Source organism: Zalophus californianus, chromosome 5, assembly GCF_009762305.2.
Source record: "Zalophus californianus isolate mZalCal1 chromosome 5, mZalCal1.pri.v2, whole genome shotgun sequence".
In the NCBI taxonomy this organism is placed as follows: Eukaryota; Metazoa; Chordata; class Mammalia; order Carnivora; family Otariidae; genus Zalophus; species Zalophus californianus.
This window is the reverse complement of record NC_045599.1, coordinates 114,296,045-114,303,958: the sequence shown is the minus strand read 5'-3', so window position 1 is coordinate 114,303,958 and position 7,914 is coordinate 114,296,045.

Sequence of the window (7,914 nt, the reverse complement as noted above, 5' to 3'; positions counted from 1 at the left end):
CTCTCTGCATGCTCCTTGAAACCAGATACTCTGGGGGCACCTGGGTGGCTCAGTCGGTTAAGCATTTGCCTTCAGCTCAGGTCATGATCCCAGGATCCTGGGATCAAAGCCCAAGTCCGACTCCCTGCTCAGTGGGAAGCCTGCTTCTCCCTCTTCCTCTGTTCTTCCCTGCTCCCCACTCATGCTAGCACTCTCTGTCTCTCTTTCTCACAAAGAAATAAACAAAATCTTAAAAAAAAAGAAAACAGATACTCTGTTTTCTCTCTCTTACTTCCATTGCCTCCCATCGTTACCGGATGAAGGAGCACTGACTTCCTAAAAAACTGTGCCAGAAATCCTATATCCCAATGCGTGTGTGGTTTCTTTGGGGGGGGGGGGGTTGTTTTTTGTTTTTTTAAATAGGATCACCTTTGGAGGCAATGCAGTTGTTCCAACATTGCTGGCATTGCTAAAAAATCTTTGTCTGTAGCAATTTTTAATTGGAAGTCTCGATGGTAGGAAGTATTTGTCTTTTGAGGACAGATTTTTAGGTTTATTTTATTTTATTATTTTATTTGATGGCTACCAAGTCTAGTGAAGAAGTCATGCAGCTGATACTTATTTGAGAAAAAAAAAAAAGCTGCGTTTATAACGTGGTCGGATTGATTTTGCTGTGTTGTTAACCTATCCTTTCAGGCTCAGTTGCAGAGGACAAAATCCTCTCCAGTCAGTTCAAGCAAGTCATTCAGTACGGGTGTGTGAAGTGGAAGCTGGAGAACAAAATTCAGGTTGTGCTTTCAAGAGTGATGCCTAAAACTGGACCCCGGAACAAGGCTTCTGAGGGAGCACATAACTCCTTTTGTCAAGCCTGGGAAATGCTGGCTCCCAAACCACATGGCCACTGCTGCCAATGATGCCACGAGGAGCCACCCTGAGCAGGAAGCTGCCCCGAGTGCCGCAGGTGCCCGATCTGCCACACCTGCCCTCATCAGCACCAGCAGAATGGGTGCCCCACACCTTGCCTTTTGACACCAAGATACCATCGTGTTCCACGCAGAGGTATAAAAGTCAAATGCCTTCATGACTCAGTTTGCCAACAGAAAGGGCAGAAGTGAGCCTTCTCCCCTGCCCCCCAAACTCCAGATGTCATATCTCGTGCATGTGCATGGAAGGTTGAGCCTACATCATAGTTGAAATGGGAGAACAGAACTGTCATTTCTAGATTCATAGAGCCTACCATACACCAAGGTTCTAGAACAGAGTTCCTCAAAGTGGGACCTTCCCACCAACCTGCAGCAGGATCCCTTGGTGAATTTGTGAAAATGCAGATTCCTTGTCCCCATGCCAGCTCTCGGAGGTTAAGGCCCAGGAACCTGCATTACAAGGGCACATACCATGGTTTGAGTGGTTTTTACATTGGCACTGTGTAGTTCATCACCCAGTTATGGGCACTGAGATCAATTTAGTGGGCTGTGATTAGTACTTTTAAAACAAGAAAGGGAGTATAAGAGACGATAACTGAATGTACCACATTGTAGTAAAGAAAAAGTATTATTTCATAGAGCTTTTGTTGTAGTTACATACATATAGATCTGAGCAGATCACGAGGCCAGACCTATTTCCTAGTGTGCCTTGAAATCAACCTGTTGGAAAAACTCTTCTCCAGAAGGAGGCAAAACAGCTGTCATTGCTAATCCTCCAAGTCACTGCCGCCATAAATAACCCAAAAGACGTTCAAGAAAGAAGTTTCAAAAATGTTCTGCGGTGACAGACCATTATTGTATGTGTTTAATTGCCCAAGAGGCCGCCGTGAGAAATACAATTGGGGAAGAAATGGGCAGTTATCAAACACCTCCTGTGGGCCCGACCATCTGCCAAGCGCTTTCTGAGTGTCCTTGGATGAACCTCATCACCACCAGGGTGAAGTTGATATTATTCTCATCATCTCACAGAGAGGAAATGCCGCCTGGAAGTTCAGTAGCTTCCAAAGGCCCCTGGGCAGGAAGTGACTGGGCGAGGTGTTGGAGAAACAGTAGTCTCAGAGCGAAGAGGAGACGTTGACATTTAATGGGGAAAAAAAATTAGCGCCCCTTGAGAAATGAGGTTCTCACTCATGAAGCGATAGCCTCCTTACTGAGCGGCACCTACCACAGTGCCCTGCAGAAGGCACCGAATACATATTGTGCTTTCGTTGTTGTTGTTCCTAAGATTGATCCATAGCGATTTTAATTATTCCAGATGATAGAAGTAATATAATTTATTAGAGAAAACTTGGAAAATAAGAAAACGTATAAGGAAGAGTATAAAAAATCCCAATCATCCCACTGCTTAAAGCTAACCACTTCCACACACAAATACAAGCACAGACAGGAACACAGATTGCAACTTTATTTTTATATTAATACATGCATAGATATGCATATGTATTATATATGGTATCCTGATTTTAGTTAATGACATTTACCCATGCCACTAAATACTCATTAAAAACATCAATTTTAAACACTCTCATAGACTTTAAGAAGTGTGTTGTTATTCATTTAAATGAGGTCTTACTTTTAAACATTTAGGTTATTTTGAATTTTTTTTTTTTAAGATTTTATTTGTTTATTTGTCAGAGAGACAGAGAAGGAGCACAAGCAGGGGGAGTGGCAGGCAGAGGGAGAGCGGGCTCCTTGCTGAGCAGGGAGCCCGATGCGGAGCTCGATCTCAGGACCCTGGGATCATGACCTGAGCCGAAGGCAGACGCCCAACCGACCAAGCCACCCGGGCGTCCTGGTTATTTTGAATTGATGACTGTTAAATAATACTAGGGTTAAAATCCTGCATCATGAATCTTGGTGTGAGCTTTGATCTCTGTAAGTACAAACTACTGGTTGTAGAGTTACTCACTGGTCCTGAGTTAAGAAATTTTTGAAGGCCATTGACACACGACGCCAACCGCCCTGCAGAAGAGTTGTACATGTTTTCACATCATCAGCTGGCAAGAAGCTGCCTCTTCCCCAAGAGCAGAGTTGGTAAAACCCTGCCATGGTGACAGTTTGGGGTTGGCCCTCTGAAGAAGAATCATGGGAATCTGTCATCCTAATAATCAGGTGACCCTTGTATTTTACACAGTTAGATTTTTTGGACCCACTGACAGCATGATGATGGGGTTTTACTATAAGGTATTTTAAATCTGTGCCAATTTGAGAGGGGAAAAATAAAAACAAAACCAAATTGTTTCATTTTGCATTTCTTTGAATACCAGTGAGGTCAAACTTCCGTTCACAGATGTTTTGGCTCTTGTTTATTTCTCTTTCCTAAATTGCTTACATTATCCTTTGCTCATTTTTTTTCCATCAGAATATTCATGTTTTTCTTATGACTTTAAAGAATTATTTAAAAAACAGTGAAAGCTAACATTAGAGAGGCACTTAAGAGCTAGGTACTCTTTTAGGAGCTTTACATGTTTTCTCTCTTTTAACCCTCACACCAAACCTAGGAGGTATTATTCCACCTAGTTTGCAGATGCAAAAACTAAGGCGTAGAGAGGTTAAGTGACTTGTCTAAGGTCACATAGCTAGAGAATGGCAGATCTGGGATCTCAGCTCAGGTCGTCTTGTTCCCAGAGATCATTAATTCACCAGATTAATCATGTTGCAAACATTTTCCCCATTCCATTACCTTTTAATTTTTTGGGTTGGTTTGGGATGGAAAACAGTTTTTGCTAAATTAATTTAATAGGGGAGTTTCTGGATCCATCTCGTGTTATTCTGGGAAGGAAGTGCATTTCTAGTAAATAGAAGTGCTTTCTTTAGGAGGTCCATTGTGCTCTGGTGCTCTGCAAATTCAAGCTGGCCCCAGGACCGGGGTGTGGGGGTTACCTACCTACCTGATGGCAGCCCACTCTCCCGACTGGAGACAACCTTTGCCACCAGACACTTTAGGGTTCCCAGTCACGGGCCTCAGGAAATGTACTCATGCTCCAGCTCCTGCAGAGCATTCTGTGTCCCTTACTCTCTGAGCCCTGTGCGGCTACCCAAGGCAGAATCATCTCTCTGACGGAGATGTGGTGGTGAGCTCAACTGAAGAGGCAAGGGACCATTTTTAAACTCCAGATCCACAGTCTCTTATACAATATCCTTGAAGTCAAATGTACTTCGGAATTGAGGGTAGCAAATTTTTCTGGAGCAAAGTGAACAAATATTCACCCAAAGTGGGGTAAAAAAGGAAGACTATGCACGAACTTACAAAAAGGTCAGGTTTTGATCCTAAATGAGTTTGTCCCACATTTATGAAAGCACATCAGCTTTTAGACTTTTAGGATTTCCGAACTGTGGACAAGGGCTTTGGGATCTGCAGTTCCTCAGAGGGTCCCGAATTTATTGTCTGTTGGGAGATAATGTAATAAGGTCAAATCCCCCATGTAGATTCTATCCACCTCGGAGTCCATTCATTATTCTATACCTGATATTTACAGAGGTGTCATGTCCTGTGTTCCCTCTTCCCGGTTCGCAACTTGGGGGGAAATGTATGATTGTGAGGTACAACAGAGACAACCCTCCCATGATCCGGTGCCTGCTCCTTGTTACCTCTTTCTTGGTCTTGGCAGTTCAGGGAGGCTGGCTCACACCAGAGAGCCAATCTCTGTCTTCTTGGCAAGTGCTACCACTTTGCACCCTCAGACCAGGAGTCAAAAGTAGGTGGAAAGCTGCTCATATTCAGCAGCTGTTCTTCATGAGCAATGAGGTAACTTAAAATGTTCTGCAGCAATGTCAATCTTTTACTTTTCCCCCCATACTCACTAGAAATGGAGCCCTTCTTGATTCAGATTGGTCAACATTTTCTGAACAGAAGAGTGCTAGACTCATCTTCCTTAAATTCTGCTGTGATCATGTCATTTCTCTGCTCTAAAACTTTCAAAGGCTTTCCATTGCAAACTGAATGAAATTTTTCAAGACTGTTACATGCTTTCTTCTGGCTTCTTCCCTGGTCTCCCACAGATGTGCAATGTTGTCTCTCTGCTCCTGCATTGGATCCCAGAATGCCCCAGCGGGATTTGGCTCTAGTTACCTTAGTAGCAACTTGCTTAGTAACGCACACTCTGTTGGTTTTCTTTCCTTCTCTGCCTCATGTCCCCATTCCCTTACCAAAATGCCCTGGAACTTAACTTTTTTTTTTTTTTTTTTTTTTTTAGAAGGAGAAAGAGAGAGGGTGTGGGAGAGGCAGAGGGAGAGGGAGAGAATCTTGAGCAGGCTTCACGCCCAGTACGGAGCCCAATGAGGGGTTGGGTGTGGGGTTCGCTGGAGGGCTCGATCTCACAACACTGAGATCATGACCTGAGCCCAAATCAAGAGTCCAATGCTCAACCAACTAATGCCCACCCCCACCCCCCACCCCCGGAATTAACTTCTAAATAAATTACTTGTACTTGAGTTTTACCTGGTCTGGCTTGGGGGAAACCCAAAGTTACTTCCTAAATAGGCTTGTACTTCCTTATGTCTACATAAGACGTAGCACAGAATGGTGGGGTAAGCACGGGTTTTGCATCAGACAGACCTGGGATTGAAACTTGGCTCTGCCACAGCCGAACCTGTGGCCCTGGGCATATTTACAGAAGGGGAAAGTTGTCGTTAGGATCATGTGAGGCTGATATTGACAATGGCACATAGTTGGCACTGGAGTTGGATTTTGCCTCTCCAAATTTCCCAGTCTTTATTTGAGCTAGTCCCTCTGGCTGGAATGCCCTTTCCCCACCATTTTTGTCTGTAGAAACCTTGCATTTGTCTCGGCCTCAAGGCCTTCTCTGAATAATGCAACAAGGAATGAAGCTTTGCCCCTCAGTGCCAGTAGTGTGTGTTATTAGGAACGCTTGCATGGCGCTGATCCTAAGCTGACCTGCTCTGTGATGATTTGTCTCCCTCTTTCCTCCCCTACTCATTGTGAACTGATAGTAGCAGAGACTACATCTGGATCTAGGACAAGGCGTTCTGTTTGCTGAGCATCTGGTAGAACTTCCCCCAGCCCTGTGGTTGAGTGGACCTGTGATAACCAGCTCACATGCAGGGGAAGAAAGCCAAGATCCCATAGCACTAATATTATACCCATATAACTTCGTTTCTAATCCCTATTATAAACACCTTGTATCTGTTCAGCTTCCATAACAAAAATACCATAAACTGGGTGACTTATAAATAACACATTTTTATTTCTCACAGTTCCTGGAGGCTGAGAAGTCCAAGATCAAGATGCCAGCACATTCGATGTCTGGTGAGAGTCTGCTTCCTAGATGGCCGTTGTTGTTTTTTGTTTTTTGGATATTTTCTGTTGTAACTTCACATGGCAGAAGGGGCAAGGGAGCTCTCTTGGGTTTCTTTTATAAGGGCACGAATCCCATTAATGAAGGCTCGGCTCTCATGACCTAATCACCTCCCAGTGGTTCCACCTCCTAATAGCATCACCCTGCAGGCTTAAGTTTCAACATATGAATTTGGGGAGCTGGAGGGGATGCAAACATTCTGACCACAGGACCCTGGCTTTTCAAAGTTGAGAAGAGAAAATAGATTGACCTTTTATTTCCCAGGATCTTAGGACCTAAAGGCAATGGGGAGTCAATCTCAGGGCAATTTCTGCCAGTGAACTGTTCCCTCTACTTAGACAAAGCCCTTCTTTGTGTTCTTCTCTCACCCTGCCTTGTGGGACCCTCCTGGAAGGTGAATGTCCTGAATGCTTTATTCATAGCCACGGTGACACTTTGATGAGACTTCTTTGCTGGGCTGTTGCTGCTGCTGTCCTGAGGTCGTTGGGGAAGCTTCCATAGGACCCAACAGGCCCCCTGCAGATGACCATCTTGTTTATGCCATCTGCCCACCAGCCCTGGCAGCAGAAAGGGGACAATCCACAATGTAAGATCACATTGCATCTTCTTTTTGTTGTTGCTATTTAGTATTTATGCAATGGAAACTGTACGTGCACATGTTAGTTTAATAGTCCACAAGGCTAATTATCAAAGCCAAGAGTCTTCTCCATGCCCAGGCCATTCGAGTTCCCCAGAGGCAATGACAAGCAACATTTTTAACTCTTTCTTTTGATATTTACTTTCATATCTCTGACTAACATTCTTATATTATTACTTCTTCACAATGGCTAAAACTACAAAAGAACCAAGATTTAACCTTTTTTCCATAGCATTACTCCACCTCCTGAAGCCCACTTCCTATCCTGTTATTCTTTCAAAATAGTTATATCATCATGTAGAATATGTCAATAATCAGTGTTTACATGATTACAACTATGTAAACACTGGTTTTCATCACTGAGCCATGTTGTATACTCTTACTAGTCCTGTGTTGCACATTTATTTTTTAATTTTCCTAGAAGTTAGTGATTGCCTTGTTTTATCATTTGCTTAATTTTCTATGTACCAATCACTAATTCAGCTCCAAAGCCTCCCCCCAAGAGTTGAAATGTTCTCTCAGTATTTTCAAATGTATCAGATATTCTATCAATTTCAGCCTTTTGAAGACATCTTCTCTGGATGGAACATTCTGATGTGTTCCATCCTGGCCTGGTTCTCTCTACCCCAAGTACGAAATTGTCATCTTGAGAATCTCTCTTTCCCATAGTCCCAGGAACTTTATTTACTCCTCTCTTTCTGAGACTTTGCATGTTTGAAAATATTTTTATTCTACCCTCACACTAAACTGAGAGTTTGGCTGAATAGAGATCTCTTGCAATTTTAAAGGCAATTCTCTATTGCCCTTTAACTTCCACTGAAATAACCATGGCTGTATATCAGCATTTGCATCAGTTTCCTGAGCATAATTTCCCACAGGGTAACACAAAGAAGGCTGGATGATGCCTGCATATGCAGTCGGTTATGGGAGAGGAACCCCAAGCTTAGGGAGCCCTAATCTTTTATAACGCATAGGAAATCTTTCTGGCTTTTGCTCG